The sequence below is a fragment of the Babylonia areolata genome, chromosome 1 (assembly GCF_041734735.1).
Source record: "Babylonia areolata isolate BAREFJ2019XMU chromosome 1, ASM4173473v1, whole genome shotgun sequence".
Classification (NCBI taxonomy): Eukaryota; Metazoa; Mollusca; class Gastropoda; order Neogastropoda; family Buccinidae; genus Babylonia; species Babylonia areolata.
Window position 1 is genome coordinate 17085785 of NC_134876.1, and position 21137 is coordinate 17106921.

Consider the following 21137-nt stretch of genomic DNA (forward strand, 5'->3'; position numbering starts at 1 on the left):
AGAACTGTGAATCCGTTGCTTGTCCACAGTGACTGTGGAGATTACGAAGTAACAATACGTGTGTTGTATAGTCGTCCGGACAAACAAACAAAACTTGCCGAGTTACTGTGGAGATGAAATGAGCTGAGTGAAAATGAATCATTACAGCATACACTAAAAACCTAGCAGATGAACGCAAATTAATTTCACACAATGCTGTATCTCTGCTAATGGCATTGTATATTTTGGTTTTGTAGCTTAATTTCATTGACGATATATAGTATATCATGGGAATTCTGCTTGGCTGGTATGAATACTCAACTTTAAAGTGATTGATATTGTAGATGAAAGTGTTATCTAACCATCTACGCAATTTTCCGTTCATAAAAGGCACATTATTCCATCCTGATGTCAAAGCAAATATCACATCAAATTGATAGTAGTTGTTAAAAATCTGCAGGCTATCGGTTTGTTCTTTTCTTGTTTTTATTGAGGCTAGTCGTCCACCCAGACTCTGGCATTCATAAGATGCCCTTGTGAACGAATTTATTTTGTGATGTGTTCTTAACATGAAACACTTGCCACGTGAAGCCACCAACCCCTGACACTGAGGACTACTAAAGGAACAGTGCTCTGTTTCATCCTGTCCGTCTTCGCACTCCTGTTTCAGATTACAGTCCAGAAAATTGTGAAATTGAGAGTAATAATCCACAGAACAATTAAGCAGGCCATTGGACAGCCCTTGGGGTACAACATTCTGGAATAAAATAGCCACTGAAAATTTGATACCCGGATGAATCTTGTGACTGTAGATGAAATTAAAAGAAATGTATGATTCAGCGAAGACAAAAGCTGGCTTCGATCGCTCTGTCATTACACATGAAACAGTTTCTTGAGTCATATTTGATTTTCTGTACACTAGTTCTATCTGCTGTTTGCAGTTTATGAAGTGCCCAATGCAAAACGATTGCTGAAGACCGACCATAGCGACATATCCAGAAGCGATTTTCACCTTGTCACTAAATTTTATGTTCCCTCTATCTATATACGGAAGAACAACAAATCCAGAATAACCCAATGAAAATGTTTTTATAAGACTGTAGCTTTCTAACTGATCGATATGAATTTGAAGTAAAGGGTTGTTTTTGTTACGTATGAACATGTGGTTTTGAAGGGATTCCATGAACACTTCTTTAAGAGAATGAATATTACATCCAATACTATCATCAAACTGGTCATCAATTACAAAGTCGTCTACATTTGTCCCCCAAGGAATAGAACCACACCAATATGTCAGCCGTTGAATATGAACAAGTACATGTCTACCCCATTGCATCTCCACGTACAGTTTACAGAAGGACGTGGAATCATGGCACACCCCGTACACCACTCCCTGACGAGCTGGGAAGTCCGGCAAGTCCTCCGCACAGTTTGACACGTTCACGTGCACAATGGTATTGTGTGTAGCGTTCTGATCAGTGAGGTAGTCTACACCAGGACAGATGTCCCCGATCTTCAGAGGACGGGGATGGAAGCTGGTGTTGACATCGTTCATGTCCCTGTGATCTGTGATGACACCACCATGTACAGAAACAAGCGAATGCAACAGTCTGCTTACAACAAACACAAACTAGACAGGCTATTGCTTAGTTAACCCTTTGATTGCATGTTTAATGTTTCATTTACAGCTGATATTGTGAAGTGGATGTTCTAGCGGACGAAAACAAATGTCCCACAGATTCAGCAGACGGTAAAGCTTAAAAGTGAGAAACAACAATAATAACATAATAATGGAGTCTCCCGTCGGACCGACGGACGAGTAGGCAGGCAGGCTTATCTGTCGGTGTGTGTCCTCATATGGGAGAAGAGGCCGATTCTGGATGCGCAGCACTTCCCACAGGTGTTGCAAGGGAAAACGTCTCCAGAAGTTGAGCCCTGCTTCCTTCGCTCACGCTTCTCCTTAATGGCCAGCGTTCTCTTGTTTTCAAACGCCTTTATGCCAATAGAGCACAGTATCCTCCATTGAGAGTGGTCAAGGGCATCAGTTTCCCAGGAAGTGATTTCTATGTCACAGGCTTTGAGGTTTGTCTTCAAGGTGTCCTTGAAGCGCTTGCAGGGTCTTCCAAGTTCGTGGTGGCCTTCCGTCAGCTGGCCATAAAAGAGCATCTTCGGGATCCTGCTGTCTGTCATGCGGACAACGTGTCCTGTCCAGCGTAGCTGGCACTGGATCAGCAGGCTTTCGATGCTAGGCAGGCCGCTCCTCTCTAGGACCTGGAGGTTGGAGACCCTGTCTTGCCACTTTATGCCGAGGATCCTTCGTAGGCATCTCTGGTGAAACTGCTTAAGTTGTTGAATGTGACGGCGATACGTCGTCCATGTTTCACAGCAGTACAACAAGGTGGTCAGCACAACAGCTCTGTAGGTTTTGATTTTGGTGCTGAGCCTGATGCCTTTGTTGTTCGACAGCCTGTTGTTGAGTCTGCCATAGGCGGAGGTGGCCTTGGCGATGCGCAGCGTGACTTCTGCATCAAGGGCTCCGTTGCTGCATAGGGTGCTGCCAAGGTAGCAAAACTTGTCGACTGACATGATCTCTGTGTCATCGATCTTGATTGCAGGTGGGGGGAGGCACTGGCGTGCTGTGAGCTAGCTGGTTGGTACATAGACTCAGTCTTTCTGATGCTGATGGTGAGTCCAAAGCGCCTGCAGGAGGTTGAGAACCTGTCCATAATGAACACATGTCCTCATGGGTGTGTACAGCGAGCGCGCAGTCATGAGCGAAGAGGAACTCACTCAACCGTGCCTCAAACACCCTAGACTTGGCGTGGAGTCGCCGCAAGTTGAAAAGTTTGCCATCTGTGCCAAACTGGATATAGATGCCCCGGTCACAGTCTTGGAAGGAGTCAATCAACATGGCAGAGAAGAGAATGGAGAACAGTGTGGGTGCCAGGACGCAGCCCTGCTTCACTCCATTTACCTCAGGGAACGGATCCGACATGTTAGTATTTCCTGTACTCTCGCCTGCATGCCATCGTGGAATGACGCATTCAGCTGGATTGGGCTCTCTGGGCAGCTGAACTTTAGGAGGATATTCCACAGACCACGGCGATTCACTGTATCGAAGGCCTTAGTCAGGTCTACAAAGACCATGTGGAGCTCCTTGTTCTGCTCGCGGCACTTCTCTTGCATCTGGCGTACGGCAAACAGCGATGCAGAGGAGAGACATTCCACGGTGGTTATCGCAGGATATTTTATCTCCCTTCCGTTTATAAATGTTGACAATTGAAACATCCTTGAAATCATGGGGGAACTCCCCTCTCTCCCAGATAGACTGGAACAGGGCAGTCAGCTTCTCTCAGCACCTCGCCTCCATACTTGTAGATGTCAGCCTGGATTCCATCCACTCCTGGTGCTTTTCCTGACTTTGTCAGCTTCAGGGCCTTCCAGATCTCGGCCTTGGTGGGAGGGACAGCTAGCGAGTCATTGACTGGTAGCTGTGGGAGGGCTGCAATTACCTCGTCAGATATGGACGAGTCCCTGTTAAGGATGGTGTTCAAGTGCTCTGCCCAGCGGACAAGGATGGCTTTCTTGTCTGTCAGGAGGGTGGTCTGGTCCAATGCTCAGACACAGGTTGGTCCTGTGACTCTCGGCCCATACACAGCTCGGAGACCATCATGGAAGGTCTTCATGTCGTGAGCATCAGCAGCGGACTGAAGCTCTTCGGAATTTCCCTCCCACCAGGTGTTCTTCATCTCACGTAGCCTCTTCTGTACGAGTTGCCTGGTTTGCAAGAACTGGTCCTTCTTCCTCTGGCAGTCTTTATCGGAAATGTGATCCTGATGCCGTATATGCATTGTGTCCAGGAGCTGGGAGTTCTCGTCAAACCAGTCTCTGTGGCTCCTCTGTACAAAGCTGCTTGGATTTGCTGCAGCAGCACGTCCTTTGTGACAGGGAGGCAGTGGATGCTCAGCTTCCTAGGGGGTTTCTGCCTGGCTGGTTGGAGCTTGCATGCAAGTCTGATGTTCATCTTGCTGTGCAACAGGTGATGGTCCAACTAACAGACTGCTCCTCTCATGCAGCATGTAATGGAAACATCACCTCTGTCCCTCTGCTGGACAATCACATAGTCCAGCATGTGCCATTGCTTAGAGCGGGGGTGCATCCATGTGTTCTTGTACTTGTCCGCTTGTTGGAAGAGGTGTTGGTGATGGTCAGTCCAGGCTGTGCGCAGAGCGAGAGCAAAATCAGTCCGTTGGAGCTGCACTGGCCAGTTCCGTGCTGTCCTAGGACTTTCGGCCACGAGAAGTCCACGCCGACGCGGGCATTGAAATCACCAAGGATGATCAGTCTGTCCTTTCTGTCTATTGCTGAAATGTTGCGGCTGAGCTCCTTGTAGAAATTTCTTTGATGTCATCAGTGTTGTCATCGTCGGGGCATAGCAGCTGATAACTGTGGAGAAGCGATCCTCGGACAGCTTCAGACGCAGGGTCATCAGCCTATCGTTTATCCCACGTGGAAGGCCGTCAAGCTGTCGTGCAAGTTTGGTTCATATGGCAAAGCCCACGCCTGAGGTTCTTGGGGTGCCATCTGGCTTCACAATGCGGTAGAAGGTGTAGCCCCCTCCAACTTCCTCCAGCTGGGTTTCATCGGCAAACCTGGTTTCGTCTCCTAGGAGGACTTCCAGCCAAGGATAAGAGCTCCCCCTGCCCTTTGGTCATCCTCTTCCGCCTTCACAGCCGTTGGGAAAGGTTTCCTCCTCCGCCTGGTCCGTTGTTGGGTGACTTCACATGCGGCAGGTAGTACTGGGTTACATGGTACCAGTAGCAAGGGCTATGCCCCTGACCTGACTATAACAATAACAGAAGCTCAAAAACAGCAGCAGCAGGAGGAGGAACAACAACAGAACAACAGCATGTACAAACAATGGAGTAAAACATGATTACAAGAAACATGCTATACATGCTACACATGCTTCACATTTTCGTTGGATATGACTGCACAGTCCAGCTCCTAACTCCTGACAAGACAGCGACAGCACCGGTCCCAGTTCCTCACAACCAAGCCAAGCATCAGTCAACCAGCCAACGTGGCGAAGTGGTTCGCGTCGCGGACTGGCGGCTGGGACGACGTGGGTTCGATTCCCAACAGATGTGGGCTTTTTGGTCTGCGGCTGGCTCCTACCCAGAGCTGAATGTACAATGGAATTAAATGGGAAGACTGGGACCACACAGTTGAGTATCATCCACTTCCAGGATACGTCTTTGGGTGTATTGGTCTAATTTTACTGAGCAACGCTGCAAGTGCTTGTATCTCTCGGGCCTGGTTATCACTGGGTTATCATTATGAAACGAGGTGTAGGGTACAGCTTTGTCACGTAGTCCCAATCCTAAACGGACCTCCATAGCAGTATCGACATCTTCATCGTCATCCTCCCCCTTCTTCATTATCAATATAAAAAAAAGTCTGAAATTATGTGACCTTTCATGCCCTGCTCTCATGGTGTCTTCAGTTTCGATACCCCTCCACTTCCGTGCTTGGGGTGCGTCCTCTTATGGTCTTCACTTTCGGTACATTCATGTAGGACTGTCGATTACAGGGTGTAGTGGTGGACTCCACTCTGGGAGGGAGTGGGGGACACTCAAGAAGTCTGGCTCCTCGACTGAAACATTATTGTCGGCAGTAGGGGACTTGGTAGGTCCTAAGTACGTTAAATCAGAACAGGCACTACCGAACACCACCGAAGTGACTCAGCAGCAGTGCAGGGTCACTTCTGGTGTGTAGCCTCCTGGAGAACAAGCATCTTTACTTCTCTGTAAATCTGCCGACTCTGGGACTTAAACAGACGAACTGGGCGTGGCCTCGGAATGAGCGGCGTGCTCACTGAAATGGTGCAGATGATGTGACAGAAAAGAAAACAGCAACAGCACTTGTCCAGGCTGCTCACAACTAAGGCAAGAACAGCACCGTATCCTGCTGACACAGTACCCCAAGTTGTAGGGCTGGGTGGCATTGGCCACACACCCTGCAGTGGCAGAGGCAGGAACCAGTAGGTAGGACAGGAATGGAGGGATGAAAGGTGGAAAAGAGACTAGGTGGAGAAGGATGGATCTGTGGACAACAGGGACACAGGAATGACGTTTTTCCTTTTCAGTACCTAGCATAACCCCTAAATTTCCCACACAAGGAACCAGAAATATCAGCACACAGCCACAACAACTGACCAGTATCTGCAATCCACTGAAGGCTTAAAATCAGCCGCCTGAAATAAGACAAAATTATTCTTGGCACAATACAAAACTCTGAGAATGAGCACAGTGTTTACTTGTACGTAAAGACATTCTCTGCACACAATAGACAATGTGATACATATGTCATTCAAGGAACAATTCCGCAGCAAGAAATAATCACAAGTTATTTCAAAATATATACTCATATTCCAAAATGCATACACCGACATACACTTAACACTGAGGCAGTCACCATTTCCTCTTACAGTAATTCACAAAAAGCGTACGTCTACCTTGTGAACAACAGATCAAGTGCCCTAACAATGCCCCAGTTTAGGATAGATACATGTCACCAACTTCACTTCGGGGGAAGAGTGTGAGTTAAAAACTTCGATCACTGTCATGAACAAACCCCTGTTAGCACAAATGTTGGCATACCCCAGGTTACTCAAGCCAACGAATGGGTCCGTCCAATGGAATTTTCAACAGCGTCACTATTCAACTCTGCCTTCAACTTAGATAATTCGAACAACTGGTATTTTTTGCTTTGGCAATGTAAACAACACCACAGAACCAACCAGTGAACACTTACTAGTTAACTTCCTCGGTTGCAGTGGAGTTGAACATGCTTTAGATGAAGCTTAGAAATGTTTCATTCAATCCCAGCAGGATAACAAATCTCAGGCCATAGTTTAAGACAATGCCCAGCGCGTTCTCCTTTCCAGGAATCACTTGCACATTGAAAGAGTATGGCTGCAACAACAAAGCCCTCCTCATCAACAGACTGTCAGTCATCAACAGACTGGTAGTCAGTCTATGCCATGAAATGCTGACCATACAGGTAAGGTTCCAAATTTTCCACATCCCACACAACAGCTAAAAACTCACGTTCCATTGCTGCACACTTCTGCTCTGGAGGTCAACCACTGACTAGCATAATGCGCAGGTTAAAAAAAAACCTCTTAAAGGTGTGTGTTGATCACTGTATTGCGCTGCAGTAGAGGCGGCACGGTGCGTAACTTGTTATTGATTACAGGGAGAAGAATCATACTACAAGGTTTGTTTGTTTGTTTTTTGTTTGTTTTTTTGTTTTGTTTTTTTTATCAGGGAAGGTATTGTTGAACAGGTCAATATACTTAAAGTACCATGGTGTGATTATTAGCAACAATTTATCATGGAGTGAAAATACAGCCGCACTAGTGGAAAAGGTTAACAGCCGATTGCACAGTCTAAGAACATTAAAATGTTTTGATATGAGCAACCAGATATTACAAATATTTTCTTTTTTTTAACATTTCTCATTCACACAAAGGTATACAGATACAAATATAAATTTGTGTACTGGGAAGCTGCAACAGTATTTTGCTCTGAATATCAGTCATTCCACATAGAAAATAATATGGGTAGAACAATAAATATTCATTCAAACAATGATCCAAGTGATGATAAATGCCCAGTTTACAACAAAATAGTAATATAGACAGAATGATGATATAGCCAGAATAATGGGTATTTATTCACACATTGTCTCTGTAATATTACAGTGCCAGGCTCACATCAAAACAATATAGTAAAAACAACAGATGTTCATTTGCAAATTATTTTTGTGTACTATTCTGGTGCTTTGTTTACATTAACAGACCAATAATTATTCATTCATATCTTGATTCCATATATGTGCTATAGAGCTAGTCTTGTACTATGCATACATATGGTGCTCATTTCTGCACAACTTTGTTATATTCCGTACTTATTTTAAAAACGTACTTGCCAACTTCATATGCCTTGTTAAGACCTTTTATGAACATTTGTAGTCAACTTCATATGTCTTGTTAAGACCTTTTATGTAGTGTTGGTTCTACTTTATGGAGTCTACATTCGCATGTAACAAATTTCGCTATCAATGAAATATGTGAGAAACAGCTAGCAGTTTTTGCATGGTGTCCTATTCCAAAACCACCAACACATAGTTGAGATCAAGTCCATCACGAACTGGACACTTTTCATGGAGTATCTAACAAACAGATTATCTTTTCAACTTGATAACACTTCCATATTCATCAACATCGAAGTTGTCACAAGAACACGATAATCAGTTTGAATCTGGAACCGTTTTAAGTTCGTCTGTTGGATCTTTCTTGTGTTCTAAAATATGTTCTTCCATTCGAGTTTATTTTAAAACAATGTTCCCAATTTTACAAGTGTTTGGTTGTGCTGGTTTTCCAATAAATATGTCATTAAAGAAATGTGTCCGCTATGGAGCTTTACCATACTACTGTAAGCTTTATCGTAGTTCACTCCATTCTGATTTTTGTTATTTAATGCAATGTTCGTTTCTATTAAGAAAAGTAGTTTACACAACCAAAGTATTCCATAACTGGAACTGGATCACTGATTTTATCTTGAAATTCATGAAATTAATACAAAAATCTTTCATTTTCTTTCAAACGGTGTATTACACAATAGGCCTTTTTTGTAACCCAGTCTTCGGAATACAAACTTTTGCCACAAGTTTTGAATTTGGAATTTAGAAAACAACAACAACAGTTCCATTAAAAATTCCCGTTCTTCATTTTTTCAACGGTGTAAAAATATAGTAAGATAATTTAAAACAAAAACAACAACAAAAAAAACAAAACAAAAAAAACAAAAAACACAGACTAATTGAATAACTGCGAAATACTTCTTTCTAAAAGGCAGGACGGCATCCAGTGGATGACCTGGACTTTGCTGACGACCTTGCCCTACTCTCTCACAGCTAACAGCAGATGCAGGAGAAGACCAACACCCTTGCGGAATACTCAGCATGAATCGGACTGAATATACACAGCGGGAAGAGCAAAGTCCTCAGGGTAAACACAGTAAACACCGCCCCCATCACCCTTGATGGTGGAGTATTGGAGGATGTGGAGAGCTTCACCTACCTCGGCAGCATTGTCAACAAGCAGGGTGGTACAGATGCTGATGTCAAAGTGAGGATCGGCAAGGCAAGAGCAGTTTTCCGACAGCTGAAAAACATGGAGCTCCTCAAATCTTACCATCAACACCAAGACCAGGATCCTTAACACCACCGTGAAGCCAGTACTACTGTATGGGGCTGAGACCTAGAGAAACACTGCCACAACCATGAAGAAAATCCAGACGTTCATCAACACCTGTCTGAGAACAATACTACTACGTATCCGCTTGCCAAATACCATCAGTTGTCAAGACATGTGGCAGCGAACCAACCAACAGCCCGTGGAAGACGACATCCTCCGAAGACGCTGGAGGTGGATTGGCCACACCCTCAGAAAACCTGCATCCAGAATCCACAAGACAAGCCCTCACCTGGAACCATCAGGGGGAAAAAGAGGCCGGCCAAGGAACAGCTGGCGCCAAGATCTGGAGACAGACATCAGGAGGATGGGCCATACCTGGGGACAGCTGGAGCGACTGGCCCAGGACCAGGGTGCCTGGAGAGCTCTCGTTGACGGCATGTGTCCAAGACGGGACCACAGGCGTAGATAGATAGACTTCTTTCTAAAAAGTATGTATTATTCGTCCTCCAACTTTCAATGCTATCTGGCCATATTCCTGAAGCATTCCAGCTTATGGAAATTCTCTGATATCATGTTTTCCATTTAGGACTAAACGACTGGTTGCAGCATGTTTTCAACCATGTGAATTTCAAGGATTTTGTAAACAATGGAACATATGGAATATCCATACTTCCGTTTTGAATACTATGCACTGCTACTAATCTTAGCTTTATTTACGTTTCCCCTACAAAATCAAAACACATTTTTGACCAACTTTTGAATACTGTCGTCCAGTAGGTTTTGAAGCATAATCCATAAATATGTTAATTTGGACAATATAAGTGACTTAAGAATAGCTACACTTCCTAATGGTGTGTTATTTACTTCCTTGGTTTAGTTTAGATAAGTTACTTCCCTTGTTTTGTTTCTTTGATGACTACTTCCGTTTTGGCTCAATGATCGTCGAAAAGCTGCATTAAAAGTCGTGGGACTTATCTAAGTGTTTCCCGAGTTTTATTTATACAAAACCATTTGTTGTACACTCTACATTGGTGACCCCGTTCCAGGACACGTAAGAAATGGCACAAGAGTCTCTGAAGCAAACATTCTGGCAAACTTAGTAACTCAAATGCAGACTCTTGTTAGTCAACCTACTAGCGAAGTGAATGCAGTGTCTGTGAAGCTCCCAGAATTCTGGATTAAATCTCCAGAAGTGTGGTTCGCGAGGGTTGAAGCCCAGTTTGGCACCAAAGCTATCACACAAGATCAAACAAAGTATGAGTACGTTGTCAGTGCTCTTGACATCAACACTGCAGATGAAGTGCAATCAATTCTCCTCAATCCACCAGCTGTAAACAAATATAACACTCTGAAAAGTGCTCTCATCAAGACATTTGGAAAATCCCAGGCCCAGAAAGACAAACGTCCTACTGCCCTCATGCGTAAGATCAATGCACTGAATGATGATCCACAGACACTGAAGCGTGCACTTTTTCTATCAAATCTTCCTGACGACATTCGTAGCATCCTCGCAGGACATAACATTGATAATGTAGAAGAGCTTGCTGAAGCTGCAGACCGTATCTGGGAAACACGCACTGCAAAACACCTGGTGGTTTACAGAAAAAAAACTCAAGTCAACTGTAATCATCGCGATCAAGTGGTGGGTTCAAGACTAGGCTGCAGTGACCTCCTGTAATTATCATATCACATTCCAATTGTTGAATTTGATTTTTTGATTCTCAGTTGAAACGAGGGCTATCTCTATTCGGACGTCTTTTTCCATAGTTTGAATGATCATGAATGGATAATTTTCAATGGGCGTCCCTGATCACAGTTTTAAATCATTGTTAAACAAGATGGCCACGCCTCTTGAATGTGAAGCATATGAGGCAAAAAAAATCACCCATTATCCTACTTCTGCCCTTATCTGTTTCTCTTTGCTGACAAAATAAGTATCCTGTAAAAAGAAATAGATGGATTTATATATAACTCTCTCGTCTGCTTTGCCTTCTTCATCCACTCTTGCATTCTCTTCACTGGTTCCCTCTCTCACACAAAATATAGTACAAAATCAGCACTCTCTATTGCAAAAACATTAACGTTTTTGTTGTGGTTTTTTGTTGTTGTTTTGTTTTTTTTCCATTTCCATTCCCATTTTCACCTCCACCTCCCATCTCGTTCACTACGATCAGCTTCGCATCCGCTGTTTCCGCCTTTCCAGATTCAAACACCCAACAAAACGATCACACATATATGTTACATGTCTGAGTGTGTATGTGTGCGTGCCTGAAATCTGATTGAATGACTCAGGAAACAAATGAACGCCCGATGGCAGCCGTCAGTCGGCTCTACCGAGGTAGTCAGGATGTTGTGCAAATGAGCGCGAGTGTGAAAAGCGCTTAGAGCTTGGTCTCCGACGAGGCTAGGCGCTATGAAAGTATATATACCATTCATAGTCGGCCGCCTCTCTTTCTGTCTCTGGACCTCGGAACATGCTTCGTCAAAACTCGGCGCTCAGCTCTTTGAAGACTGGCCTTAAAACCTTTCACTTTCAGAAATTGCTCTCCCTCCGCTCTGACCTCTTCCCGGTCAGCCGTTTCTCCATCATTTTATGTACATGTCTTTATAAGTCATCCCTTTTATTCCTCAGAATCAGAATTATGTGTGTGTGTGTGTGAACGACCAGTGTCACACACACACACACACACACACACACACACAAACACACACACACACACATTCTCTTTGTCTTTGTGATCACCATTGTTATGGACACACACACACTTACACAATCACACACACACACACACACACACACACACACACACACACACACACACACACACGCAAACTCACACAATTCGTTTTTTCTTTATGATCACCATTGTTATGGATTTGTAGTCTGACAATTGAAGTACTTTGACTTTCACACACACACACACACACACACACACACACACACACACACACACAACACACACACACACACACACACACACACACACACACACAACACACACACACACAACACACACACACACACACACACACAACACGCACACACACAACACACACACACACAACACACACACACACACACACACACAACACACACACACACACACACACACACACACACACACACACACACACACACACACACACACACACACACACACACAAATATAACACTCAGTAAAGGAGTGCTGGGGCTGGGCGGGGAGGTTTCACAAACACACATCTCTCTCTTACTCTCTCTATTCCCCTCCCTTTCTCTGTCTGTCTCTCTGTCTCGGTCCTATGCCAATAAGAAACATTGTGCTTTGTTTAAAGATCCGTTTCGTCACAGTGAGCTACACCGCACCTCAACAAGAATGTCAAAGTATGAAATGCATAGTGAACAATAGACGTAGTGTCGTCACCACTCACACACACACACACACACACACACAGGGAGAGAGAGAGAGAGAGAGAGAGAGAGAGAGAGAGAGAGAGAGAACAGTGACGATAAAGAAGCAGTGAACACAATGTGCACAGCATCAATAGGACAGAGGCAGGAAAGCAAGGGGAGAGAACATGATGAGAGCTTGTGAAGGAGACAGTGCTGGAATGTTCACATCAAAAGAGAAACAGAAATTAATTATACTGTATCATTCAGTTATAGAATGTTTACATCAACAGGGAAACAGAAATGAACTTGCCTGCCTTGCTTTGATTTAAATATTGCTCAGTATATCACCATCTGCGTCAGACCACAGATGTACATTCATGCTGACCAGCCACATACATGTTGAAAAATACAAAACTGAAGAAAGCTGAGCCATAACCTCTCACAGGTGTTAAGGTTGTTGCATGCAAGCTTCTCTCTCTCCCTCCCTCCTCCCTCCTCTCTCTCTCTCTCTTACAAGGTGTTTAGAAAGTTAGATCTTCTTCTTCTTCTTCTTCTTCTTCGTTCGTGGGCTGCAATGCCATGTTCACTCGAATGTACACGACTGGGCTTTTACGCGTATGACAGTTTTTACCCCGTCATGTAGGCCGCCATACTCCGTTTTCGGGGGTGTGCATGCTGGCTATGTTCTTTTTTCCGTAACCCACCAAATGCTGACATGGATTACAGGATTTTTAACGTGCTTATTCGATATTCTGCATGCGTATACACATGACGGGGTTTCAGGCACAAGCAGGTCTGTACATCTGACTTGGGAGACCGGAACAAATCTCCACCCTTTACTTGCAAAATATTCATTTTCAGCATTTCTGATTTTTTTTTTTTTTTTTTTTGATTTTTTTTTAAGCAAAGTACTGTTGATGGGAGATTGCAAGATTGGGTTGATCACTTGTATCATAGTGATGGGTTTGTATAATAGGCTAACGGCACGAAGCGTGTGTCAGTGTGTGTGTGTGTGTGTGTGTGTGTGTGCATTCTATACCGCTATTTTACGTACTGTGGAGCGGGAGCCCAGCAGTAAGGCGTTCACTTAGACAGCGAGAGAATCTCAGGGCAGGGGTTCAAATCCCACACTCACCAGAATATTCTTCCCTTCCATAAAACATTAAATTGTGGTCTGGACGCTAGTCATTCGGATGAGACGATAAACAGAGGTCCCGTATGCAGCATGCACTTAGCACGCGTAACAGATGCCATGGCTACTAAAGGGTTGTATCCGGTGGAAAACAATCAAGCAGATGTGGAGACTTCGTTGGGTGGGGGGGAGGGGGGAGAGAGAGAGAACACAGACGACTAAGCCTCATTACGTGCAGAAGCTACGTCAAACAGATGCGTTTCACGTTTGCTTTGAAAAAGGTCAGAGTCTGTGAATGACGTAGATCCAGGTGAAGAGAATTCCACACACTAGGAGTTTGTTTCTGAAAGACCCAATAATCAAATATCTTTGAAGAGACTCTTGGGGCTCAAAGTAGGTTTTTTCTATCTCTTCATAAGATCTGAGAGAAAAGGAAGGAGAGCAAATTTAAAGTACAGAAGATATGTATAATTGGAAAGATCACTGGATGACTTGGTCATAAGACTGATTGTCAAAATCCATGTCTTTTCAGATTTGGTTCACCTTTTTATGGCATCTATAAGTGAAAATGTCTATCTCTAACGTACTCATTCTGTGTGGTTTTGGTGTCATCTATGCTAGTAATGTAATCATCACCAATTTGACGAAAATATAACACTCGCTTCAGACTGGGGCTAGGGCCTACCCAAATTAAAATATCTGCACTGGGGATTTCCGGTTTTACCTCCGACGTCGGCAGGTACCTTTCTTAATGGCATTTAAATATCGTGTTTTATTCAAGCGGTTAAAAGTGACATCCTGTTGTTAAAATCATCGCCTGCAGTCTGTGTGGATCTGGTGTATCACCTGTGTTCGTATTTTGTGGTGCAAGTGTGTTCATTGTGAGGAGCCCGCAGGTTAGTGCTGTCAGAGATTTAATCTCCGGTGCTGTCAGTGGTGTATACCAGGCCCAGCCACGTGTTCCGCCATGGCGGCGGACACGGAGTGCGGGCCGGTGTTCGTCACGGCGAGAGCCCTGCCGAGCTTCAATGGCATGCCTGACACTACAGACTTATGTATAGCAGCAGAGAAAGTTACGGGTAGAGGCACCATCAGAGGTGCTCAACGCATTAGAGGTTTGTGGCGCCTTTACCCGCAACAAAAACAATTCAGAGACAAACTGCTGATAGAGGGCATTGATTTGAGTGGAGTACACATAAATTTATTGGACAAAAACCCTTTTGCCTTCAGTGACAGTGACGGTGAGGAAAAAACAGCCACCAAAATCTGGATTTCAGACATCCCACTGCATTGTGGAAACAAAGATATAGAAACGGCACTAAGAAAGATAGGCTCAGAAATTCGATCGCCTATCAAGAACGAACTTGCAAGAGACAAAAGCGGACAACTGACAAAATGGGAAACGGGGAGGAGATTTGTGATTATCTCCACCCCAAACGGGGAGGAGATTTGTGATTATCTCCACCCCAAAAGAACCTCTACCCCCCAAAATAAAAGTTGGAATCTTCCATGCCGGAATATATCATAAAGAACAAAAGCAGGGACAACAGAAAAAATGTAACAAATGTTTAACAGTGGGACACATTGCGGCAGAATGTCCCAACCAAGTTGTGTGTTTCACATGTGGTGTTGAGGGGCACAAGAGGGGGGATCCTGTGTGCAAACCACCACCCCACTCCCACTCCCAGGCAAACACACAACACACCACAGAGAGGTGTGCTCAACCAAGCAGTGTGCAGGAAGAAAGTGAGAACGATGCTGCCACACATGAGCCCTCGCCTGCCGCGAGCACGAGAGCAGTGCCAGAGGAAAGGAACAACACGCAGCGCTCACGCTCACACAGCACACCAAAGAGAAGACGCAGCCAGTCTTCGGAGGAGGAGAGGAGTAATCTTCGCCGCTCGCGGATTGAGGATTTCTTCTCGCAGAAACTGAAGGAAACGGGAGACAGCAATGAAAGAACGGAGCCACCAGCAGCAGACAGCGCCATGGGTGATACCTGATATCATCGGTGTTCTCTCCGTGTCTTCCCCCACCACGACCCCGGCTATGTTTTACGACTTCATGATTGAATGAACAACGATTTTTGATGTGATGTTACCACTTCAATGGCTAACGAAATTAGCATCGGAACTTTGAACGTTAGAGTGCTCCGAAATAAGCTAAAAAGAATGGCCTTGTTCAAATACTTGAGAGAAAGGAAACTAGATATAATCTGCCTACAAGAGACATATATTACAGAAGATTTAGCTTCCCAAATTAAAAGAGAGTGGCATGGAGATATTTTTTACAGTGTAGGAACAACAAAAAGTAATGGCCTCCTTACTCTTATAAGTAAAAAGCTACATTATGATAATATGGACCTAAAACATTCCACCAGCAGAATATTAAGTTTACAAGTTAGTATGGAAGATAAACTACACACAATTATCAACTGCTATGCACCAAATACCACGGCAGAGAAAGTAGCCTTTATTACAAAGCTCACAGCAGTGCTACAGGATAGTGAATCAGGTTTGGGTAAACGGTGATTTCAACATTGCTCTGAATGAAATTGATAATATATCAGGATTACAACATGCTGAAAGAGAAATTCAGTCTCTCACGGAAATGGTAGCCAGTTTAGACCTGCATGATGCATGGCGATCCCAACACCCAGACACAGTGGCTTACACGTGGTCACGACCCAACTCTTTCACTGCCAGAAGAATAGATTATATTTTTTGTGATGCCATTGCTAAGACGAAAATCAAAGAGGCGAATATTGAAACGTTCACACAATCAGACCATAGACTTGTTACAGTCATCATCATGGCCTGGCTTCGCTAACGAAGATCTAGGAAGGGCGTTGTCCACGTCTGATGCAGGCACGCTCATGGCTGACAAGGCCAATGCGGGAAAAGCAGAGTCGGCCGCAGCGGTTGCAAGGGAAAGTCTGGTCTGGGTTCGCGGCTGCAGCGTCGTGGTTCTTCCTCCTTCTGCGTTTGTCCTCAAGGCTGGCCCTGCGGTTGTTTTCGAAGGAGGAGACAGCTTGGTGGATGGTGCGTCGCCAGGTCTCTCGATCAGCGGCTACTGCGGACCACTGGCGATGGTCAATGTGACAGGCACCGAGAGCTTTCTTCAAGGAGTCTTTGTATCTCTTCTTGGGTGCTCCTCTGTCACGGTGGCCAGTGGACAGTTCGCCATACAGCGCGATCTTGGGCAGGCGGTGGTCCTCCATCCTGGACACGTGCCCTGCCCAACGTAGCTGGGTCTTTAGCAGCACTGCCTCGATGCTGATAGTCTTTGCCTGCTCCAGGACCTCGACATTTGTGATGTAGTCACTCCAGTGGATGCTGAGGATGGTGCGAAGGCAGCGCTGGTGGAAGCGATCAAGCAGTCGTATGTGGTGCCGGTAGGTGACCCAGGTTTCGGAGCCATACAACAGGGTGGGCAGTACAACAGCTCTGTACACGCTGATCTTTGTGTCTTTCTTCAGGTGTTTGTTGTTCCACACTCTCTTGTACAGCCTGCCGAATGCGCTGTTTGCCTTTGCAAGTCTGTTGTCGATCTCCTTGTCGATCTTGGCGTCAGACGAGATGGTGCAGCCTAGGTAGCTGAACTGGTGGACCGACTTCAGCTCTGTCTCACCGATGTTGATGTGAGGAGCATGGAATTCTTCCTGTGGGGCAGGCTGGTGGAGAACTTCCGTCTTTTTCAGACTGACTTCTAGGCCGAAGAGCTGCGCAGCCTCTGCGAAGCAGGACGTTATACGCTGCAGGGCCGCTTCTGTATGGGCGACGAGGGCAGCATCGTCGGCAAACAGAAGCTCTCTGATGAGTTGCTCCAGTGTCTTGGTGTGGGCCTGTAGCCGCCTCAGGTTGAATAGGCTGCCATCAGTGCGGTATCTGATGAAGATACCGTCGTCGTCGCCAAGATCTTCAGTGGCCTGTTGGAGCATCATGCTGAAGAAGATCGTGAAGAGGGTCGGCGCGAGGACACAACCTTGTTTCGCTCCATTTCCAATTGGGAAGGGCTCCGAAAGGTCGTTGCTGTGTCTGACCTGTCCACGCTGTTCCTCATGTAGTTGGATGACCATGCTGAGGAATTTTGGGGGGCATCCTAGACGTTTCATGATCTCCCACAGACCTTTTCTGCTCACGGTGTCGAAAGCTTTCGTGAGATCGACGAATGTCGCATACAGTCCTTTGTTCTGTTCCCGACATTTTTCTTGTAGCTGTCTGAGAACGAAGACCATGTCAGTGGTGCCTCTGTTACAGTCACTGTAAAGCTAAATAACTTCCAAAGAGGAACGGGGTGCTGGAAATTCAACTCAACACTTTTGAATGATAAAGACTTCACAGATCAGATAAATAATACAATTGATGAACATTTCAGTGAATATTATAACAACGATCCAGAAACCGCATGGGAAATGCTGAAAGTTAGAATAAAGTCTTTCTGTATACAATATGCTATCAGCAAACGCAAGGAAAAAAACAGACCCAAATGAAAAGTTAAAGCAACTAACAGAACTAGAAAACACTCTAATTGGGGAGCCACAAAATAAAATGATACAACAGCGAATTCAGCAAAAGAAAAGAGAGATTGAAATGCAGGAAATGCATCGAGCAAGGGGAGCCCAAGTTAGGTCACGAATGAAATGGATTGAGGAAGGAGAAAAAAATACAAAATACTTCCTTAATATGGAAAGAAACCGGGGAACAACAAATATAATATCGTCACTGAAACTTGATAATCGAACTACGGAAAATCCATCAGAAATTATAAACGAAATTAAATGTTTTTACCAAAACCTATACAAAGAAAAGAAGGGTAGATCGCGAAACCGAAGTTTGACACAACGTTTCCTCAGAAACGAGTCATTTCCAACTCTTTCTCATGACGAACGAGAACTGTGCGATATAGATTTGTCTATAGAGGAATTCACACAGGCCCTCCAGACTCTAAATAAAGACTCTGCCCCAGGCATTGATGGATTAACCCCTTCGTTCTACCTACACTTTTGGGAAAGATTAAAAATGCCTTACTTCAATTACATTATTTCATCAGTCCAAAATGGACGACTACCTTATTCGTTAAAGAAGGGCGTGATTACACTATTACATAAAGGTCAAAATCTGGGCAAGAATAACTTAAGTAATTATAGACCGATTACATTGACGAACACAGATTATAAGATTTACACAAAAGCTCTCGCTGAACGTCTGCAAAAGGTAATAAAGCAGATAATAAATGACGATCAGGTAGGTTTTATAAAAGGCAGAAATATAACTTCTCATCTAAGGCTTATTGATGATCTTGCTTCATATATAGATAAAACAAACCAGGCTGGTGCACTAGTCGCGCTAGATTTTTCCAAGGCCTTCGATACTCTATCCAAAAAATGTATCACGGAGGCACTCAGCATCTTCAATTTCGGCCCAAAATTTATACATCTCATCACAACCGCGATGAGTCAATCAGAAAGTTGCATCCATAATGGAGGTTGGCTATCAGAATGGTTTCCTGCGGAACGAGGAATAAGACAAGGTTGTCCACTGAGCCCTATGCTTTTTATAATTGCTGTTGAGATCCTTGCAATTAAAATCCGGAATAACCAGGATATAAAAGGAATCTCTGTTCGAAGTAGTTCCATCAAAGCAACAACAAAAGTCAAACAATTCGCAGATGCTACAACATTAACAATGAAAAACGAAAGAGACATTAAACTAGCGATCCAAATTGTCGAACAGTTTGAAGAATTCTCTGGTCTAAAACTGAATAAGCTAAAATCGAAAGGTATATGGCTTGGTACAAAGAAAAATGAAAGCGGGAAGGCTGACGAAATCCCAATGATAAACGGAAAACTGAAAATCTTGGGAGTCTACTTCTCGGCCTCTACAGAGGAATCGCTAATCAAAGAAAACTGGTCAGAAAAAAACGAAAACATCCTGAGAATAATAAAGACATGGGAACGCAGGAATCCTACACTATATGGTAAAATAATACTGGCAAAAACTCTGCTTCTGTCACAACTCTCATATATCTTGCAAGCGTTGGCTATACCTAAAATAACTCTAAATTACATCAACAGTATCGTATACAGATTCCTATGGAAACGCAACTACAACAATAAAAAGGCTTTCGAAAAGATAAAGAGAAGCGTGCTTAATCTAAAATTAGAAGGTTGCTTGAATATGATAAACGTGGAACACCAACAAAGGATGTTTCTTGCAAAATGGGCATCCAAATTTGTAGCAGAAGATAGAGACAGGTCTTTTTGGACACTATTAGCTAAAGAACAAATGTCTCCCTTCACGAACATTCATCGCACTTTCAACGCAAACATCGCCCCAAACGAAATACAAGGCTTACATAAGATGAAATCGGTATTTTGGAAAGAAGTCCTAAAAGCTACTACATCTTTGAATACAGAACGACAAGTATAAAATACGCGGATCGAACCAATATGGAACAACAAAAACGTTAAATACAAAGGGAAAACTATTTTTTTCGCCAGATGGGCAAAAGCCGGTATAAACTACCTACAAGATTTGTGGACTGCTGGAAATCTAATGACGTACGAACAGATAAAAGACATAGTTGGTTCTCACGCTGGCCTTGTGTTGGAGTACAATGCCCTGATCAATGCTATACCAAATGCGAGGAAAGCTGAAATGAACAGAGACCCTACACAACACACAGTTGGACACGAAATCAACACAGACAGAGGGTTCCTGAGTACATTACATAACAAAACGATCAGAGAAATAATAAACAAAAAAACAAAACCATGACATATGCGCAAGTCAGTTCTGGAAGCGAAAGCTAGATATAAATATAAACGATTACTTTACCACAGCTCGTGACTGTACGAAAGAATCAAGACTAAGGCTGCTTCATTTTAAGTTCATTCATAATATTTACCCAACCAACATTATGTTGCATAAAATGGGGGAAGCAAATTCAAACAAATGCATGTGGTGTCAAGAGGTTGACTTCATTGAACACTCCTTTTATCACTGTCAGAAACTGTCATCTTTTTGGAAAATGGTACAACAATATATCTTGACACATTTTGAGCAGCACATCAATATTAGTGAAAAAGTCGCTCTTTTTGGACTTCCCAGCTCTTTTAAACTGAAAACAAATCTCAGAAACCAAATCAATCATGTCTTGCTAATAGCGGAACTAACAATCTCCAAGTTCAAATATGGAAAATGTAAACACTTAGAACTAATATTTGATACTGAGGTAAACATGAGAGTGAACACCAGGGATCGATTTTAAGAATGCATTGGAAAATATTGAAATATTGGGGAAATTACAACCAAGTGAAAGAGAGAGGGAGAAAGAGAACAAGAATAAATGTTTTAATTGCGTATAGGCCTGTGACCCGTTGCAAA